Raw genomic sequence first — 22,677 nt, forward strand, 5'->3', positions numbered from 1 at the left:
AAGTAATTTGAGGATAGATGTTCTAGTGATGATAACTTCCAGATTTTGGGGATAATAATAAGTGTTTGAGTTTTTAGAAGTTATTTAATCGATTTTCATTAATGAGTTTAAGTCTTCTGCATTATATTATGTTATTTCTGTTTGAAATGTTGGGGTTTAGATTGGTTGGTTCGCTCACATAGGAGGATAAATGTGGGTGCCACTCACGACACGTTTTGGGTCGTGACATTTTACCCGATAAATAGTAAAATTTCCTAGAAAATAGATTGAAAACATTTTTAATTTTAAGAAACAATTATTCTATTTTGTTTGGAAATAAAGAAGCCTAAAGAATTAATCAACCCTCTCCTTTTTAGCTAGGGATGATAGAAAAGAGTTAGGGCCAAAAGTAGGTCACGATCCCAAATACACCCTAGATGTGACATGACATACAAGACCCCGCATGGTCCTGCAAAACTCATTGAGCATAATTCATCAGAGATAATAGATCAAAGATTTTTTAAGGTAGTATTTCAAATAAAAGAGTTTTAAAAAATGTAGCTGAAGCCTAACATAAGTCTCAAAGCCATATATTACATCATAAGGGAGTGATTGGGACGTAAACAATAAATTACATACAAAATCTGAAAAGAAAATACATGAAAGCAATAGAATAATCTCTGTCCTCGATACATGAGGACTTATCACCTTAAGGTAAAAGTATTTGTATTGAAATTTAACTGTTGCAACAAATAGGAGAATCTTAGTAGTTCAATTGGTTGACTACCTAAACTCTCATCTTATTGGTAGGATTCAATTCCCCATATTGTAATATTAACCATTCATAATGTCACTCATCACCTTCAGTACAAAAGGGTAACAAGAAATTGTCGATTGAGTAAACTACCATAAATAGTATAATTTCAATCTATCTATATATAAAATAAAATCTAAATATCGACAAAGTGATATGACACCTCTTTATGGCCTCCATTTATATTAATCTTTTTCCCTTTTTTTTAATGTTTTCCTTCATTTTCTAACAAACAATTATGCATTTAATAATTAAATAAATTAACATATTTTCTATATTCAATTATGTTTATGAGTTACTAAAAAATTCAATCTATTTTCATTCTCTACTTAAATACCATGTCGATTGACCAACCTCCTTTTACCAAATTTTTCATGATTTAATCCATCTATAAATAATAATCTTCCATAAAGTTGTTAGCTACTAATTTTTATTTTCACATTAATCTTTTTTTAATCAATATATCTTATTCCTTTTAAATGTTTTCCTGTGGTTCATCATCATGTAATTAACAATCAAAAGAGATGATACAGAAAAAGTATCCTCAACTTCGTTTTACCAAATTTTCCATGATTTAAACCATCAATAAATATCAATCCTCTATAAAGTTGTTAACTACTCATTTTTATTTTCTCCTATTTTTTTAATCAATATATATTTTTCCTTTTAATGTTTTCTTTCGTTGGGATTTGTTAATCAACGTATGGTTAATATTCATTAAGAAAAAGTGATTTTACAAGCAAAAGTTCATAATATGAAAAGAATGTTCGGTTGTGGAAAATTAATCAAAGAAAAATGGTCAAAATTCTTGGATTTCGTTTCATCAGAAAATGTTCAATACGGTGGCCAATATCATCAAGAGAGATAGTCAAATTAGTTTGACAAAGTAAAAGTTTTAATATTATATATGTACATACACATTTTTTGTACTTATTTTTGTACCCGTTAGATAGCTATATGTCCAGTGCTAGATGCTATTACAAAATTTTAGGAACATTCTACTAGTCATAACATTGATGGACAGCAATTTTGGTGGATATTGTGTGGGTTATTCTGCCACCCGCATGCTACTCTATGCAAGAGATCATATTTTGCTACAATTTTTTTATGCTTTTAACTATGATATTCACATTTTTCTGGATAAATCTTACCCTACTCTTTAATGGCCCAACTAGTGGCAAAATCTTAACAACCTATGTAAGTAAAATGGATTTAATCGGAGGCTAAGCCTGTGAAGGTCAACAATGATGGTAGGAAAGAGAGTCGAGCGATTTAGAATAACGGGTAACTTATAGAAACTTCACAAAGCTAGGATTCAATTAGGTTCTTAGATGCATACTCGTTTACAATATTATGAATTATCAGACATTGATGCGTCCAAATATGATAAGATGCACGTACATCACGATACATGAGGTAAACTTAGCGGTAATTTGTTATAGATTATATTCAATTATGGATTGCATGTATATTGAATATATAGGCAAACCTTGATCATCTCCCTTGCTTTCGTCACATCTCGATCATCACACTCCACTCTATCTTGAATCCTATGATACATGTGAAGATAAAGTGTAATTCACATGTATCAAGATTGCATGTACATAGGATTATATTCAATTATGGATTGCATGTATATAGGATATTTTGGCAAACCTTGATCATATCCCTTGCTTTCCTCACATCTCACTCATCACACTCCACTTTATCTTGTATCGTATGAGACATCTGAAGATATAGTGTAATTCACATGTATCTGGGATAGATAGAAAATATTTGTTGCCTGATATATCTTACTTTGAAATATAGGATGAAATTATTAATTAATCAGGTAAATATTAATAGTTCAAACTATAGAAAGAACTAGTAAATATGGTTTAAAAATTGTGTATTTAGGTATTTTTTCCTAGATTGAAGGAGTAGTTAGGGAGAATTAAGTCATTATTGCTCTATTTTAGGCTATTTTAATGAGTAATGCATCTCAATACATTTAACTCTAAATTTGGTACATGATAAATAAAAAGGTGGTATAATAATTATTAATTGAAAGTATTAGTAGATATGGGATAAATATAGGAGAAACTACTCAATTATACATACATTACTATCTTATTTACTAATTCTTTCTATGATTTGAAATAACAACATTTTAATCTCACTACACAATTTCATAGAAGATTTCAATTTAGATATAGATATGTGAAGACATACATTATATAAATGTATCTTGTCTGCTCACATGTATCTGAGATGCGGATATGCAAGCGAGATACGAGCGTTGCGAGTGAAACGGGAGGGAGCAAGCAAAATTTTTCTATGTATCTTATATAAATTTGTATCCAGTTGGATACAATATATCTAGAACAAATAATACCTAATTTTAATATCATTTATCTCAAGATACATGAATCTGAAAACATATTTGGAACAGACAAAAATTTGGTAAAGTTCATAATTTGAAAACTAGTATATCGCGATAAAATAGGCTTACTAAATGAAATAGGCTTACTAAAGTCTGTCATGTATTTAAAGAGTTATTAAATAGTTAATGATGTGTTAAAATGATGAATAATGTCTTAAGGTGTAATTTCTAAAGAGTTTGTATGTTGAACGTCAAAGAACGTCCAAGACGTTTGGAAGCTAGTTTTGTATGTGCTAGTGTGCCTTTGCATGTTTTATGTGTTGTTTGGTATACAAAATAATAGGAGAGGGTCCTAAGACCTAGATGAGCATGTTTATCGTGAACCATCCGGGTACGACTCCCTAAGGACCACCCCAAGGGTCCTTGAGAATAACTCAAACCCTTGCAAGAAAACAATCAAAGATTGTCAACCAACGACCCCTTATCGACGATAGTTATGTCAATCCATGCCCTGTCGTTGGGGAACAACTCAACACATAGTTGTGGGAGCTTATCCCCCAATATTTGACTTTCCAAACGACGCCCAGCAGGATGGGCCATCGTTCAAACGATGCATAGTAGCTTGAGTCCGTCGTTTGGAGCCTGCAACACTGCCAATATTATCTACAACCTTAGGGGTTAATAAGGAAATTCATCTCATGTACTATTTAACTAGTAATAAGTTGTTTTAGGGGTTTTTAGTTATTTTAAGTTAGTTTATACCCTTAAGACCTAAGTAGACTTCACTTTTCAAAATCATAACCCCTCTCTTAAGACACGATCAAAACTTGAACTCAATGAAGAGCTAGGATTATAGATTTTGAGTAGTTTATTCCCCAAATCCCTTGGGTTTTCTCCTTTTAAGGTATGCTGGTTCATCCTTTATTCTTCTCTCATACAAGGAGCCAATCCAAAGTCTTTTCAAAAAGGTTTAAAATTCTTAAATACTTATATTTTTAATTCTAAGCTTGGGTCTCTGAATGAAAGGTTTCAATGTATGCATTATGATGTTTTCAATATAAAGTGATGGACAATGTTAGAGTTTTGTTCTTATTATGTTGTATTGTGATTATTTACTTCCATTTATGCCTTATTATGATGATTTATTTGATAATTGAGAAAAGGTGATCAAGTCTTGGATGAAAGGTAAGTTGATATATGTTGTTTAGTTCTTATTGACTTGATCTTGAGTGGTATGGTCCACTTATGGTGGCGATGTTTACTTGATGTATATGATTATATATGTTAATTGTGATTATGTCTTTGAAGGCATTGAATATGAACTAAAGTGATGTTATGATGTATATGGATGAGATGTCTTATGAAGTTGAGAATATGTGTCTTGAAGATGCTATGTCTAAATGAAGTACAATGCATGTGATGCATGATAGTGTGTGAATTATTATTTATGTAGTATGATAATGCTTAAAATTCAATGTTCTGAATATGGTGGTTGTGGGAAGAATGTTATCACATATACTCACATGCACACATTTTGAATGATTTAATGAAGTAAATGAATTAAAATGGGGGATTCTAAGGTAGACACTATTCGTGAGTAGAGATGAAGTGTATAGTACCAATCCTACTATTCCTAAGAACTCTAGTGAATGAAAAAGGGGGAGTTTGGGGTGGACACTCTTCGTGAGTTGAGATGTAGTGTTTTAGTAGAAAACTCAGTATTCATAAGAGCTTTCCAAACAATGTTTGGGGGTTGGATACTCTTCGTGAGTTGAGATGTAGTATAAAAAAAGTAATCTCTAGAGATGAGTGATCTTCATGAGTTAAGATGTAGTACTTAATAACAATTTCTTAACCTATAGTTGATGAATGTGTAAGACTCAATTGAGGAGTCATGCTCAACAACAAGCGGATTTGAAGAAGGGGTGGATACTATTTCTGAGCAGAGATGGCGTATCCAATGTACATCTAGACATGAGTACTCTCATTAATTGAGATGTAGTACTCAGAAGAAATCTCCTTATCCCCTAATTATGCGCCCACATAAGTTTATCTATAGGAGATCTAAGTAAAGGCTAATTGAATGACCCTACTTTAGGTAAGTAGGGATCCCTCATATGGTAGGGGATATACCGGGATTCCATGTCTAGCTCTCATGATCAATGTCGACTATAGCTAGCCCCCACAAACGAACGTAATAAAATAAATTTTCTTAAGGGTGTACTACTTAGGGTAGGTGATGGAATGGGACGCTATTTATCCTTCGCACAAGTAGACATTTTGAGGAAGTTTTTATGTGTCCTTATATGAAAATGTATGAATGGTTTACTATATAATGTTAGTGAGGTAAGTTGACTTTATGTCTAATGACTTATGTATAAAGTGATGAAAGCTATGTAAATGATGAATGTGATGTGCCTAGTATATGGTTATTCTTAAGGAGCACTAAGGTGGGAGTAGTAGTATGAGATGCTACGTTCACATTGCACTAAGTCTATCTTGGGGGTTGTCTTGGAGGATAGTCTTTATGTGAACTTCGTAAAGACATGTATGTTTCCTCTAGTATGTTTAGTAATGAGTGTTGACATGTTAAATTGAAATGGAGCATGCTTATCTTTGGTAGTCTTAAGGATCCTTAGGTGTGTAATGAAGAGGTTGTATGAGCGGTCTCTTCATGTCTTACCTAGGTGAGTCTTAGGCTAACTTTGGATAGGAAGGTCTAAATGCTAAAAATGGGTTACTTCATGAATGTGACTAAATGTTGAGGTTATGGAAGTTGTACTTCTATATGAAATGATGCTTTGTAAACTTTATTCATGAAGGTTTTAGTAAAATAGCATGAATGTATATTTCAACTACAATGTCCTTTTAGCATGTTTTTAAATATTACCATACTTAGTACAATGTTTGTACTAACTCTATATTATTCTATATTTCTATAAGTATAGCTGGAAGACAAGTGAATGTTGTTAGAAGGTCAAGCTTGCGAAGTTGATTCTCTCAAGATTTGTATGTCCTCATATGTTTGAGGACATGATCAACTATGTTTATTTTAGTTTCTTTCCTTTAATACATTGTTTAAGACTTAGTATGTTTCTTCCAATGTAAAGGGTCGTAACCTTATGATATTAAGATGTGTCTAAGTTGGCTTGAGATTCATTTTGTTATTTTTGTATATTTTTTTCTTATGAATCATTGGACCTCCTAAGCAAATTAAGGAGGAAGAGAGGTAGAAAAAACACAAATGAACAAAGGGAGACTACAAAATTGTGCCATCTCTATTTATTATAAAGAACCCACAACTAACTAAGTTGATTAGATAAGATTGATTTTATATTGTTATAGGCATAGACTAGTTTTTTTGTTGTTATGCCTAAGGCGATTATGGAACTCAAAAAAGTCAAATTTTAATTTCTTAGTGGTCTAGCCTCAGAGTGGAAACGTAGTATAGAGGTGCCTGAGGTTTGATATTTTTATACCTTAAGGCTAGAAAATTAAGACTCCAAGGGCTGAAATTTTGTAGTCTCTCTTTGTTCATTTGTGTTATTCTACCTCTATTCCACTTAACTTTGTTTATGAGGTTCAATGGTTCACTAGAAAAAAATATTACAAAAATAACAAAATTAATCTCAATTTATTCTTATACACAACCAATATCACAGTATCCATTCGGAAAAAAATGACTCAATGCTAATCACGTACTGAAAGTAGTAATTGGGATCTTCAATGCCAATTCCTAACTCTTGTTGTGGTTGAACAAAAGATTGGGACACAATTTTCTAACAAAAAGATGCTAGCGCAGATTTAAAGCATGGAATTATTAGACAGTGCTTATAATCCATGTTCTGAATTTGCGCTAGCATCTTATTGTAAGAAAATATATTCCCTAAGTTTTTGCAATCATAGAGAGAGTTCAAGATTGATATTGAAAATCCTAGTTACTATTTAAGAAATATGCTAAGTTTTTCAGTCATTTTTTGAATGTACTTCTTGTGTAGAAGAACGGAACTAAGATTGATTTTTTCTTTTTTGTAAATCTACTTTCTAGTGAATGGTTGAACCTCCTAAACTGACTGAGGAGGATGTGAGGTAGAAAAAGCACATATGAAAACAAAATCCAGCGCAAAGTTGTTAATAAAACTTGTAGTCAAAGGTAATGCTCAAAATTAAGGTGGATGTTCATGGAAAGTTCATTGTTGTCATCCAAAGACTTGGTGAAGAAGGAAAGTTTACCACACAAATTTATTACAAGTCCCTTTGATATTTTAAATCTCAGAAACTTATAGGCATATAGATCTCATCTATCTAATAATTCAACGTTGAAATGAGGAATTGGGACATTGATCTTTCTTTAATTATGTTTTGTCATTGTGTGTGCACGTTATGTATTTTGAAAATAAAGGTATCATGTATGGTGCTAGCTGTATTAGTTTATCTCTTTTGGGTATAGTATAAAAGAAACATGGCTTATTCTAGCTTCAAGCACTCACACATGATTACACCCAACCTTAATATTATTTGTAGGGTGAACCCATCGGTGTCTCCTTAATGTTGGCATGAAATTTCACATAAACACTTTAATTATTCTTTGTTCATTTTGAACACCTGTAGTAGTCATTTACTGTGTCATTTCGACACTATTTATATTCCCAGATCCAACTAAAGCGCTTGTTGACTAATGGTTTTTCTGGAAAAATAGACAAATATTTAATTGAAGTCTGGACTTTTATCTTAAAATTAAAAAAATCACTTTTAATTCCTTTTTTTCTCTAGATCTGGAATCCCATGTCCTAGACACCATTTTTTCATCTTCTTCTTTCTAAACTCCACCTGGTACGTCATAATCTCTAGAGAATCTCTGTAATTTCATTCTTCTTATTTTGTTCCTTGAAATTATTATCGTTTTTTTTTCAATAATTTTACTGCAATTAATTTTTTTAAATAAAATTCTTCTCATCTATTTTCTATATTTAACCTCTTCTTATCGCAATCCATTTACTCCATCTTTTATTTCTTTTCTAATATGTTTTTTTATTTCTTTTACAAAAACTCATTATATATGTAGTAGGATCTACAAATATAAGAAATCAATTTTTTGAAATATTTATTTCCATTGTAGTCAGAGATGTTCCGATAAATATCAATTAAATAATTTAATTACTTATTTCTCCTTTAATGGATATAGTGCAAAAGAAGTGGAAAAATATATTTTTTGTGTACTTAAAATTATTATTGAATGATGGATAAAAAAATAAATTAGATATTCAGGGAATAAGAAATATCTAAGTAGTATAAATGCATAACAAAAACTATATATTTCTTAAAATTTTGGTGGTGATGAGGGGTGGTCTATGGTGGCAGAGAAAAAGAGCGAACGGGAAGGAGTAAGAAAAATTATCAATGGAGAGTGGTGAAAGATTGCAAAGAGAAATAGTGTGGAAGAAGAAGAAAGAGGAAAAAAAAGAATTCACCAAAAAACCTTCTTAAACGCGCATAAAATACGTGTTGCATAATTACTATGTTGAGTCAGTAAAAAGCGTCTAAATGATAATGTGCACCCTTACATAAGGTATTTAAAATGAACAAAGTTTTATTAAAGTGTCTAAGTGAAATTTTGTGCCAAATTTAAGAGGTCGCCTATGGATATCCCCTTATTTTTATATTGATTAACATTTTACATACTTTTAATACTATATATGTACATACGCATTTTTTGTACTTATTTTTGTACCCGTTAGATAGCTATATGTCCAGTGCTAGATGCTGTTTCAAAATTTTGTGAACATTCTACTAGTCATAACATTGATGGACTGCAATTTTGGTGGATGTAGTGTGGGTTATTCTGCCACCCGCATGCTACTCTATGCAACAGAACATATTTTGCTAGAATTTTTTTATGATTTCAACTATGATATTCACATGTTTCTTGACAAATCTTACCCTACTCTTTAATGGCCCAACAAGTGGCAAAATCTTAACATCCTATGTAGGTAAAATGGTTTTATTCGGAGGCTAAGGTTGTGAAGGTCAACAATGATGGTAGGAAAGAGAGTCGAGTGATTTAGAATAAAGGGTAACTTATAGAAACTTAACTAGTCTAGGATTTAAATAGTTGCTTAGATGCATACTCATTTATAATATTATGAATTATCGGACATTGATGCGTCCAAATATGTTTAGATGCATGCACATCATGATACATGAGGTAAAATTAGACATTGGGACTTTTCTCACAAAAAGATGCAAGCGCAAATTTAGAGCATGGGATTATTAGATAATGCTTATAATCTATGTCTTGAATTTGAGCTAGCATCTTATTGTGAGAAAATATCTTCCCTATCTTTTTGCAATCATAGAGAGAGTTCAAGATTGATATTGAAGATCCTAGTTACTATTTGTGGAATATCCTATGTTTTTCAGTCATTTTTTTTACTATACTTCTTGTGTAGAATAACGGAACTAAGATTAATTTTTTCTGTTTTGTAAATCTACTTTCTAGTGAATGATTGAACCTCCTAAATAGACTAAGGAGGATGTGAGATAGAAAAAGCACAAATGAAAACAAAATCCAAAGTGAAGTTTAAGCAAAGATAATGCTCATAATTGAGGTGGATGTTCATTGAAAGTTCATTGGTGTCATCGAAAGACTTGGTGAAGAAGGAAACTTTACCACACAAATGTATTGCAATTTCCTTTTATATTGTCAATCCCTGAGATTTATGGGCATATAGGTATAATCTAGCTAATAATTCTAGGTTGAAATGCAAAATTGGGACATTGATCTCTCTTGAATTATCTTTAGTCATTGTGTGCACACGTTATGTATTTCAAAAATAAAGGTATCATGTATGGTGCAACCTGTCTTAGTTTATCTCTATTGGGTATAGTAACAAAAAAAACCTGGCTTATTCCGGTTCAACAACTCACACATTATTATACCCGACCCGAACATTATTTTTAGGATGAACCCATCGGTATCCAATTAAAGTTTGAATGAAATATCACATATACACTTGAATTATTCTATGTTCATTTTGAACACCCGTAATAGTCTTTTACCGTGCCATTTCGACGCTTTATTTATATTCACAGATCCAACTAAAGCGTGTGTTGACAAATGACAAGTAGACTTTTTTCATAAAAGAAAAAAGAATCAATTTAAATTCCTTTTTTTCTGTGGGTTTGTAATCCCATGCCCTAGACCCCATTTCTTCAGCTTCTTCTTTTTTAACCCCACCAAGAACGCATAATCTTTCACAATATAAGTAATTTCATTCTTCTTATTTTGTGCCTGAATTTTTTTTTTCTTCTCAGTAATTTCACTACAATTTTTTTAAAATAAATTAATATCTTCTCATCCATTTTTATGTTTAATCTCTTCTATCCCAACCCATTTCCTCCATCTTTTTTTTTCTTTTCTATTATGTATTTTTTCTTTAATGAATACTCATTATAATGTAGTAGGAGATACAAATAAAAGAACTAACTTTTTTGAAATATTTATTTTCATTGTAGTCGGAGAGGATCCGATAATTATCAATTAAATAATTTCATTATTTATGTCTCCCAAGTGCATATAGTGCAAAAGAAGTGGAAAAATATTTTTTTGTGTATTTCATATTAGTATTGAATGATGGATAAAAAATTAAATTAGATTTTCAGGGAATAACCAAAAAACTAAGTAGTGTACATGCCCAACTAAAATAATATACGTTCTCAAAATTTGTTTGATGATAAGGGATCTATGGTTGCAGAGAAAATAAGCGAGCGAGAAGGAGTAAAAAAATAATCAATGGAGAGTGGTGAAAGATTGCAGAGAGAAACAGTGAGGAAGAAGAAGAAAGAGAAAAAAAATCACCAAAAAGACTTCTCAAACGCGCATAAAATATGTGTTACACAATTACTATGTTGAGTCAGCAAAAAGAATCTAAATGATAATGTGCAGCCCTACATAAAATAAAAAAAAATCACATTTAATACGTTTTTTTCTCCATATCTGCAATCCCATACCCTAGATCCCATTTCTTCATCTTCTTCTTCCTAAACTCCACCAAGTACGTCATAATATCTAAACAATCTGTGTAGTTTCATTCTTCTTATTTTGTGCCTTTAAATTATTATATTTTTCTTTTCAGTAATTTTACTGCAATTTTTTTTTTAAAAAATAATTTCTTCTCATCTATTTTATATATTTAATCTCTCCTTATCGCAATCCATTTCTTCCATCTTTTATTTCTTTTCTATTAAGTTTTTTATTTCTTTTACAAAAACCCATTATATATGTAGTAGGCGATACAAATATAAGAACTCACTTTTTTGAAATATTTATTTCCATTGTAGTCAGAGATTATCCGATAATTATCAATTAAATAATTTCATTACTTATTTCTCCTCTAATGGATATAGTGCAAAAGAAGTGGAAAATATATTTTTGTGTACATCAAATTATTATTGAATGATGGATAAGAAATAAATTAGATATTCAGGGATGAAGAAAAATTTAAGTAGTATAAATTCCCAACAAAAACTATATATTTCTCAAAATTTGGGTGGTGATTAGGGGTGGTCTATGGTGGCAAAGAAAAAGAGCGAGCGGGAAGGAGTAAAAAAAATAATCAATGGAGAGTGGTGAAAGATTGCAGAGAGAAATACTGAGGAAGAAGAAGAAAGAGCAGAAAAAAAAAGAATTCACAAAAAAAGCTTCTTGTGCATAAAATACTTGTTGCACAATAACTATGTTGAGTCAGCAAAAAGCGTCTAACTGACAATGTGCACCCCTACATAAGGTATTTAAAATGAACAAAAGTTTATTTAAAGTGTCTAAGTGAAATTTTGTGCAAAATTTAAGAGGTCGCCGATGGATTTCCCCTTATTTTTATATTGATTAACATTTTACATACTTTGTGATGTAGTTGATATGTTCTTGAGATTACATGAAAATTTGTTCACCTTTTGGGTCAACCAATAACCCTAAGGAAAAACTTCCTGCACTTGAAGTTCCAAAACATAAGCAGTTGAATTGCATTGGTAAGATTGTAGTTTATGAGAGTGTATAAAAGGAAATTGGTGATATGTCAATACACATGGGCTCTATAGCAACATATATGCCATAAAATTAGTAGAGCTAGTGTTCACAAATGCATCACCAATTTCATGTCCTTTTATTTCATTAGCTACAATCTTATTGATGCAATTGTCACACCGTGCACCACTAATGTTTGGGAACATAAACAGTGGCGGATCTAGGATTTAAAGGTTGTGGGTGCTCACATCCTTTAACATAAACTTTTTAGCAATCATATAGTTTAAACTATACTAACTGAAACTCTTCAATTAAAAAAAGACTTTAATTAGGAAAAGGAAAAACTGTAAGAAAACAAAAAGAAAAAAAAGTCCTTAATTAGATAGAAATAGGAAAAAAAATTAAAAAGAAGAAAAAAAGGTGCAAAATTCGCTGCACAAAGAAAAGATGGAAAAAGTGTAAGATAAAAAAAGGTTAAAAAAAGAAGTCCTTAATTAGATAGAAAAATGAAAAAAAATTAAAAAAGAAAAGACAAAAAGGGTGTAAAATTCGCTAAGAAAAGAAAAGAAAAAAATAATGGGGCGGGTAGGATTTGAACCCTACCAGTGTGCTTTGCAGGCCTCTAATTTCCATATGTAAACCAGCGCGCCTATGACTGCTTATATACTATGGGAGCTCATTTAATTTTTTAATTACGGAATTATTACACATATATATATATATATTATATATATATATATATATATATATATATATATATATATATATATATATATAAAAAAAAAATTCGGAGTCAATGAGTGCTCGAGCACCCAAAACTCACTTACTGGGTCCGCCCCTGAACATAAAGAGGAGGAAGTTGGTCCTTGCGGTTACTATTAGATCCAAAAGGTGAATAAATATGCATATCCTTATTTCTTATCCAACAATATATTGATTGTATCGTAAAGCATGTGAAATGTTAAATAGAAACGAAACAACATATGCTTTATTTATGATCAAGTGCGGGTTGATGACGCCATATTAGGCGAGATGTCTTTGATAATATACCAAAGAGAGATGATAATAAATATGCATATCCTTATTTCTTATCCAACAATATATTGATTGTATCGTAAAGCATCTGAAATGTTAAATAGAAACGAAACAACATATGCTTTATTTATGATCAAGTGCGGGTTGATGACGCCATATTAGGCGAGATGTCTTTGATAATATACCAAAGAGAGATTAATCAAGAAAGTTGTACCGAAAAGGATACCTCTAATTTTTAAGGACATAACTTCCACGCAAGTACTAAAGAGGATCCTAGAGATATTAGTGCTCCAGTTCTGTATTAAAACCTAGAATTTTTAGCCGGAACGGATTTGTGTAGCCATAAATTTCAGGGAATAACAACACTAGAAGAAATTCTAGTATATTTGTGAGTTAAAATTACCTCGTTCATGAATTCGTTGCATGAACTTCATGAATTTGATATGAAAATTATCTATTTATTTTATGCATTTTCTTCGTCTAATGGTCTTATTAATAGTACTGCTCTACCTTTTATTTTCTTCGTTAAAGACTATTTTGCTCAAAATAATAATTTTTCCACATTGGTGGGAGAAAGGAACTTTTTAATGATTAAATATAGAAGAACTATTATGTTATTAAAGAGGTTAAGAAGATGTCTAGTCTTGTTCAACCTTTGTCGATCACTCGGCTCAAATTGAAGTTTGGCAAATATATCCATCGAGAAATTTTTTTTTGGACAAAAAAATAAACCCAAAATATTTCTCGTGGCAGCATGAATTGAAGTGTGTGTTAAGAGACATGTCTCTTCCGTCAAGGATGTGCACTAGCGGTGTTAACTGCACTTGAACATGTGTCACTGCACAGATACAACACAACCTAAAAAATGTAACTTTACAAACTTTTTTGATGCGACGAAGAGCCTTCTGATGTTTACTACTACGATTATAAGTATATATATTTGATATACTAACAACATTAGTTATATCAGGTAAAGTTCAGCATAAGCATTACAGTCCCAATTTTTTTAGCATATTTCGTTTGAGAAACACTAGAATCTTTATTCTATTACAATTGCGTGCTAGGATCATAAAGAGCTCTCCCTAAACTACGTCAAAATAAATAATTTTTTGAAATTTGATTTTAATGTAATGAGGCTGACACAAAGAGAAATCATCAACATTTTTTTTAAATTTTGATTCCTAAAATTACATCTACTTCATACTGATTTTCTATTCCAAACTGAATAGACAAAATGTTCTTAGTTTCATCAATAGCTTTCTTTTTTGGACAAAAATTAACAAGTGATCTACATATAATCACGTAATTTAAACATATATTTTTTGAATAATCATAGGTATAAGATTAATTGACAAGAAAATCACTATCCACTAATGTGATATTAGACTTTCATACCGCTTCTTAGGTGTCTATTTTTGCCTGTACAAGGACTTACTCAAATTGAATAATTTATTATCTTCTCCTGGAACCACAAAACCTTTGGGTTGAGTTAAATATCTCTATTTGTCTAAGTCACCATTTAAAATACTGTTTTGACATCCATTTTATCACTAAATTAATAGAGGTGGAAAACGCAATAAGACTCCTAACGGTCATTATTTTTGTCACAAGAGAATAAATATCAAAATAATCAACACCTCTCTTTTGGTTAAAACTTCTCATCTAAATTCTAGCCTTATATTTATCAATTGTAGCTTCGGTCTCAATTTCTTCCTAAATGTCAACTTGCTACATATGAATTTAAAACCTTTACACAAATCATACAAGTCTGTAGTGTGATTCGAACCTATGAAGTTTAATTCATTTTTAACACCTTCTTTTAAAAATATCACATATATTGATCTCATACTATAATGTTCAATTCATTTTTAATATCTTCTTTTCAAAATATCCCACATGGTGCTATCTCTTAAGCTATAGTTAATGAATGTAATGAATTTGTATGACTCAGTGTAGGAGTTATGCTTACCACCGAGAGAATTTGAAGAAGGGGTGGATACTCTTTGAGAGCAGAGATGTCGTACCCAATGTACCTCTGAAGATGAGTACTCTTCGTGAGTTGAGATGTAGTACTTAGAAGCAATCTCCTTATCCCTTAACTATGTGACTGGATATGTTTATCTTTTGGATATCGAAGTAAAGCCTAAGATAATGACCCTACTTTAGGCAAGTGGGGATCAATCACCGGTAGGGGTTAATACCAGGATTCCATGTCTAGTTTTCATGGTCTATGTCGGTTAAAGCTAGCCCCCACAAACGAATGTAATGAACTAACTCTTTTTAAGGGTTTACTACTTAGGGTAGGTTGTGGAATGAGAGGCTATTTATCGTTCGCACAAGTAGCCATTTAAAGGAGGTTTTTGTGTGTCCTTATATGAAAATGTATGACTGGTTTACTATATAATGCTAATGAGGTAAGTTGACTTTATGTCTAATTTTAATGAAGCATGTTGGTCTTATGACTAAAGTGATGAAAGCTATGTAAATGATGAATGTGATGTGCCTAGTCTGTGGTGATCCTCAAGTAGCACTAAGGTGGGAGTAGTAGTATGAGATGCTACTTTCACATTTCAATAAGTGTAACTTGGGGGTTTTCTTTGAGGATGGTCTTTATGTGAATTTACTAAAGACATGTATGTTTCCTCTAGTGTTTTTAGTAATGAGTGTTGACGTGTTAAATTGAAATGGAGCATGCTTATCTTTGGTAGTCTTAAGGATCCTTAGGTGCGTCATGAAGATGTTTTATGGGCGGTTTCTTTATGTCTTACCTAGGTGAGTCTTAGGATGACTTTGGATAGGAAGGTCTAAATGATAAAAATGGATTACATGATGAATGTGACTAAATTTTGAGGTTAAGGAAGTTTTAGCTGTATACGAAATGATACTCTGTAAACTTGATTCATGAAGGTTTTACTAATATAGCATAAAAATTATTCTTCAACTACAATGTCCTTTTTATCATGTTTTTGCATATTACCATACTTAGTACAATATTTATACTAACTCCATATTCTTCTATATTTCAATAAGTATAGGTGGAAGACAAGTGAAGGTTCTTAGATGGTGAAGCTTGGGAAGTTGAATCTCTTAAGATTTATATGTCCTCATATGTTTGAGGACATGAACTATGTTTCTTTTATTTTCTTTCTTTAATACATTGTATAACACTTAGTATGTTTCTTTTAATGTAAAGGGTCGTGACCCTATGATATTAAGACGTGTCTAAGATGGCTTGAGATGCATTTTGTCATTTTTGTATGTTTCTTTCTTATGAATCACTGAACCTCATGAGCAAATAAAGGAGGAAGAGAGGTACAAAAAAACACAAATGAACAAAGAGAGACGACAAAACTGTGCTATCTCTATTTATTATAAAGAACCCACAACTGACTTAGTTGATTAGATATGATGGTTTTTTATATTATTTTTGGCATAGACTAGTTGTATGCTTGTTATGCCTCATGTGATTATAGATCCCAAATAGTTAAGTTTTAATTTCTTAGTGGTCTAGCCTTAGAGTGAAAACGTAGTCTAGAAGTGCTTAAAGTTTGATAATTTTATACTTTTAGGCTAGAGAGTTCAGTCTCCAAGAGATGAAATTTTGTAGTCTCTCTTACTTCATTTGTGCTTTTTCTACCTCTCTTCCCCATAAGTTTGTTTTGGAGGTTCAATGGTTCACTAGAAAACAAATTTACAAAATTAATCTCAATTTATTCTCATACACTACCAATATCACAATACATATTTGAAAAAAAGGATTGAATGTCAATCACATACCGAAAGTAGTAATTGGTTCAGTGTCATTTCCTAACTCTTGTTGTGGTTGCACAAAAGATTGGGACATAGTTTTCTCACAACAAGATGCTCGCACAGATGTAGAGAATGGAATTATTGTACAATGCTTATAATACATGTTTATGCATTTAAGCTAGCATCTTATTGTGAGAAAATATTTTCCCTTTCTTTTTGCAATCATAAAGAGAGTTCAAGATTGATACTAAAGATCCTAGTTACAATTTGTGGCATATGCTATGTCTTTCAGTCATTTTCTTTTAATATACTTCTTGTATAGAAGAACGGAACAAAGATTGATTTTTTCTTATTTGTAAATCTACTTTATAGTGAATGCTTGAACCTCCTAAATAGTCTGAGGAGGAAGTGAGGTAGAAAAAGTATAAATGAAAACAAAATCCAAAGAGAATTTGTTAATAAAACTAGTAGGCAAAGGTAATGCTTAAGATTGAGGTGGATGTTCACGGAATGTTCATTGTTGTCATCCAATGACTTGGTGAAGAAGAAAACTTTACCACTGAAATGTATTGCAATTTCCTTTGATATTTTCAATCCATGAGATTTATGGGCATATAGATATAATCTAGCTAATAATTCTAGGCTGAAATGCGAAATCGGGACATTGATCTCTCTTGAATTATCTTTAATCATTGTGTGCACACGTTATGTATTTCAAAAATAAAGGTATCATGTATGGTGCAACCTGTCTTAGTTTATCTCTTATGGGTATAGTATTAAAAAAACCTGGCTTATTCCTGTTTCAACAACATAGACACGATTATACCCAACCCGAATATTTTTTTTAGGGTGACCCCATCGGTGTCCCGTTAATGTTGGCATGAAATATCACATATACACTTTAATTATTCTATGTTCATTTTGAACACCTATAATGGTCATTTAGTGTGTCATTTAGACGCTTTATTTATATTCCCAGATCCAACTAAAGCATGTGTTGACTAATGATTTTGCTGAAAAAATAGACAAATCTTTAAGTGACAAGTGGACTTTTTTTTAAAAGAAAAACAATCACTTTTAATTTCTTTTTTTTCTCTGGGTCTGTAATCCCATGCCCTAGACCGCATTTCTTAATTTTCTTCTTTTTTTACTCCACCAAGAACGCATAATCTTTCACTAATCTCAGTAATTTCATTCTTCTTATTTTGTGCCTTGAAGTTATTATTTTTTTCGTCACTGTAATTTCACTGCAATTTTTATATAAAAAAAATTATTTCTTCTCATCCATTTTCTATGTTAAATCTCTTCTATCCCAACCCATTTCCTCTATCTTTTCTTTTCTTCTCTTATGTATTTTTTTCATTTACGAATACTCATTATAATATAGTAGGAGATACAAATAAAAGAACTAACTTTTTTGAAATATTTATTTCCATTATAGTCGGAGAGGACCCGATAATTATCAATTAAATAATTTCACTATTCATGTCTCCTCTTGTGGATATAGTGCTAAAGAAGTGGAAAAAATATTTTTTTTGTGTATTTTATATTAGTATTAAATGATGGATATAAAATTAAATTATATTTTCAGGGATTAACCAAAAAACATAGTATACATGCCGAACTAAAATAATATATTTTCTCAAAATTTGGTTGGTGATGAGGGATGGTCTATGGTTGCATAGAAAATGAGTGAGCGGAAAGGAGTAAAAAAAATCAATAGAGAGTGGTGAAATATTGCAAAGAGAAACAGTGAGGAAGAAGAAGAAAGAGAAAAAAATTCACCAAAAAAGCTTCTGAAACGCGCATAAAACACGTGTTACACAATTACTTTGTTGAGTCAGCAAAAAGTGTCTAAATGACAATGTGCAGCCCTACATAAGGTTTTTAAAATTAACAAAGTTTAATTAATGTGTCTAAGTGAAATTTTGTGCCAAATTTACGAAGTCACTGATGGGTTTCCCCTTATTTTTATACTGATTAACATTTTGCATACTGTGTGATGTAGTTGATATGTTCTTAAGATGATAAAGGACATGAAATTTTGTTCACCTCAACCAATAACCCTAAGGAGAAACTTCCTGCTCTTGAAGTTCCGAAACATAAGTAGTTGAATTGCATTCGTAAGATTGTAGCTGATGAAAGTATATAAACAGAAATTGGTGATATGTCAGCACACATGGGTTCTCTATTATCATATATGCCATAAAAATAGTAGAGCTAGTGTTCACAACTACATCACCAATTTCATGTCATGTAATTTCATTAGCTACAATCTTATTGATGCAATTGTCACACCGTGTACCACTAATGTTTGGGAACTTAAAGGGGAGAAAGTTCATCCTTGAGGTTACTATTTTATCCAAAAGCTGAATAAATATGCATATACTTATTTCTTATTTAAACAATATATTGATTGTATCATAAAGCATGTGAAATGTTAATTAGAAACAAAATAACATATGATTTGTTTATGATAAGTGTGGGTTGATGACGCCAGAATAGGCCGGGATGTATTTGATAGTATAAAAAAGAGAGATGAATCAAGAAAGTTGTATTGAAAAGGATACCTTTAATTTTTCAAGACATAGCTTGTGCACCTAGAATTTTAGTCGGAACGGATTCGTGTGGGCATAAATTTCGGTGAATAACAACACTAGAAGAAATTCTAGTATATTTGTGAGGTAAATTACCTCATTCATGAATTTTTTTCATGAATTTCATGAATTTGACATGAAAATTACCAATTTATTTTATGCATTCCTTTGCCTAATGGTCTTATTAATAGTACTACTCTACGTTTTATTTTCTTCGTTAAAGACTGTTTTGCTCAAAATGTTAATTTTTCCACATTGGTGGGAGAAAAGAACTTTTAAATGATTAAATATAGAAGAAATTCTATGTTGTTAAAGGGGTTAAGAAGTTTTTACCTCTTGTTTTAGCGTTGTCGGTCATTCGACTCAAGTTGGACTTTGGCAAATATATCCATTGAGAAATTTTTTATTTGGACAAAAACATAAACCCAAAATATTTCTCGTGGCTGCACGAATTGAAGTGCGTACAACACCTTAATGCACGGTGAAGAGACACATCTCTTTAGTTAATGGTGTGCACTAGAAGTGTGTTAACTGCACTTGAACATGTGTCATTGCACAGATACAACACAACCTAAAAAATGTAATTTTACACAAATTTTAATGCGACGAAGTGCCTTCTAATGTTTACTACTAGGATTATAAGTATATCTAATTGATATACTAACAACATAAATTATATCAGGACTAGTAAAGATCAGCATAAGCATTACAGTCCCAATTATTTTAGCATATTTCATTTGAGAAACACTAGAATCTTTATACTATTACAAGTGAATGCTAGGATATGAGCAGATCTCCCTAAACTACATCAAAATAATTAATTAGTTTAAACTTGATTTTAATGTAATGAATTTGACACAAAGAAAAATCGTCAATATTTCTTTTAATTTTGATTCCTAAAATTACATCTACTTCATAATGATTTTCCATTTCAAACTTAGTAGACAAAAAGTTCTTAGTTTCATCAATAACATTCATTTTTGAAAAAAAATTAACAATTCATATCCATAAAATTACGCAATTTGAACCTTTAATTTCGGAATAATAATAGGTATAAGATTAATTGACAAGAAAATGACTATCCACTAATGTAATATTAGACTTTTCATACCGCTGCTTAGGTGTCTAGTTTACTACATACAAGGACTTACCCAACTTTAATATTTAATTATCCTCTCCTGGAACCACAAAACCTTTGGGTTGAGCTAAATATAACAATTCATCTAGGTAACCATTTAAAAATATTGTTTTGACATCTATGTTGTCACTTAATAATGAAAATTGGAAAATGCAATAAGACTCCTAACGGTTATTATTTTTGTCATAAAAGAATAAATATCAAAATAATCATCATCTTTCTATTCGTTAAAACTCGTTATAAAAATTCTAGTCTTAAATTTATCAATTGTAGCTTTTAGTCTCAATTTGTTCTTATATGTCCTCTTGCTACATATGAACTTACAACCTTTAGGCAAATCAAACAAGTCTGAAGTGTGATTCGAAACTATAAAGTTTAATTTATTTTTAACAACTTCTTTTAAAAATATCACATATATTGATCTCATAATATAGAGTTTAATTCATTTTTAATATATTCTATTCAAAATATCACATATGGTGATCTCATTGCCTCATCATAAGATTTAAGTTATATTAACTAGACAGACACTAAATCTTATACAAAAATTTTCAGTCAAAAATACAGTGATAAACTCATGACAAAGTTATTGTCAATTCTACATCTTTTACTCCTTGTAAGTTCATTTAATGCTTCTTAGAAATAACTTCATAAGGAGAAACAACATAAGGATCAACAAACATAAATGTAGAAGCATCATTTTATATATCACTAAACACATTATTATTCATAGGAAATTTACTAAAAATTCATCAACTCAAGATTCACAAATAGAAAAACTATTTTAAATAATAAAAATCTATATGCAGCACTCTTTTCACATAACCAATAAAGACAATGTCAAAAGTCTTATAACCTACATTTACTCATTTAAAATCACGTTGTCTTACCTTAGCCAAAGACGTCAAAACTTGCAAAAATTTCAAAATAGGATAAAACCCTTTCTAAAACATATATCAGGTCTTGCCTAATGTTTTATGAGTGACCATTAAGAATATAACAGGAAAATAATAAAGCTTCCCCCTACATGTTGTTTGATAAACTCGAGCGAAAAATTATAGAATTTATCATTTCGTCAAGGGTTTTATATATTTGTTCAGCTCCACCCTTTTGTTGGAATATAACGAGCACTAAGCTCATGTATAATATCATTTTTCTCACAAATATACTCCAGAGTTTTCATATTATGTTGATTGCCCCTACCAAATCAAAAAATCTCTTGATTTTCCTGTCTAATTTATTTTCTACTTCGAATTTGAAGAACGTACTTTCAACCTCATCTGTAGATATTAAACTCGATAACATAGTGTATCTTCAAAATTAAAACTTTTTTTCATTTTTTCAAACAGTATTCTTGAAGTTTGTTGAATTGAAATATATTAGTTCAAAAACTTGAATTTTTGTTCTAGTAATAGATTTCAAAGGTTTCTTACATGTTTTGCTTTTACATATACAAGATTTTTGAAAAATCATCAATTTTTATCATAGAAATTAATTCTATTTTTCTAAGTCTTTTGATAGAAGCAATACTATCATGACATACTCTACCATAACTCAAATTAATAGACTTAACAATATAAGCAGAATTTAAAATACTAGCATTATTGATAATCTATTGAACATTGTTCAATACAAATAATTCTCCACTAAGATATATTTTATCACCATTAAATATAGTTAAAGGAATACTTTATTAAGAAGTACTCCAAAAACTATGTTTCTGCAGGTAAAGTACATGAAAAACATTATTCAAGGCTAAAGTTTTTTTTGAAGTTACATTATCTTAAAAATTTCCTTTATCCATTATTCCTGTAGTAGATAACTCATGTAAACACAATTGTCATTAGTTGACTCCCCAAAGTCATGGAATAACTCTTTGTTGGCTCAAAAATGTATTGAAGGGTCTGTGTCCAACACCAATTAATATTGTTAGCCACTAGAACAACTAAAACAATAATCACTTCGTTAGCCTCACCAAGA

This window comes from Solanum lycopersicum, chromosome 5, assembly GCF_036512215.1.
Source record: "Solanum lycopersicum chromosome 5, SLM_r2.1".
Taxonomy (NCBI): domain Eukaryota; kingdom Viridiplantae; phylum Streptophyta; class Magnoliopsida; order Solanales; family Solanaceae; genus Solanum; species Solanum lycopersicum.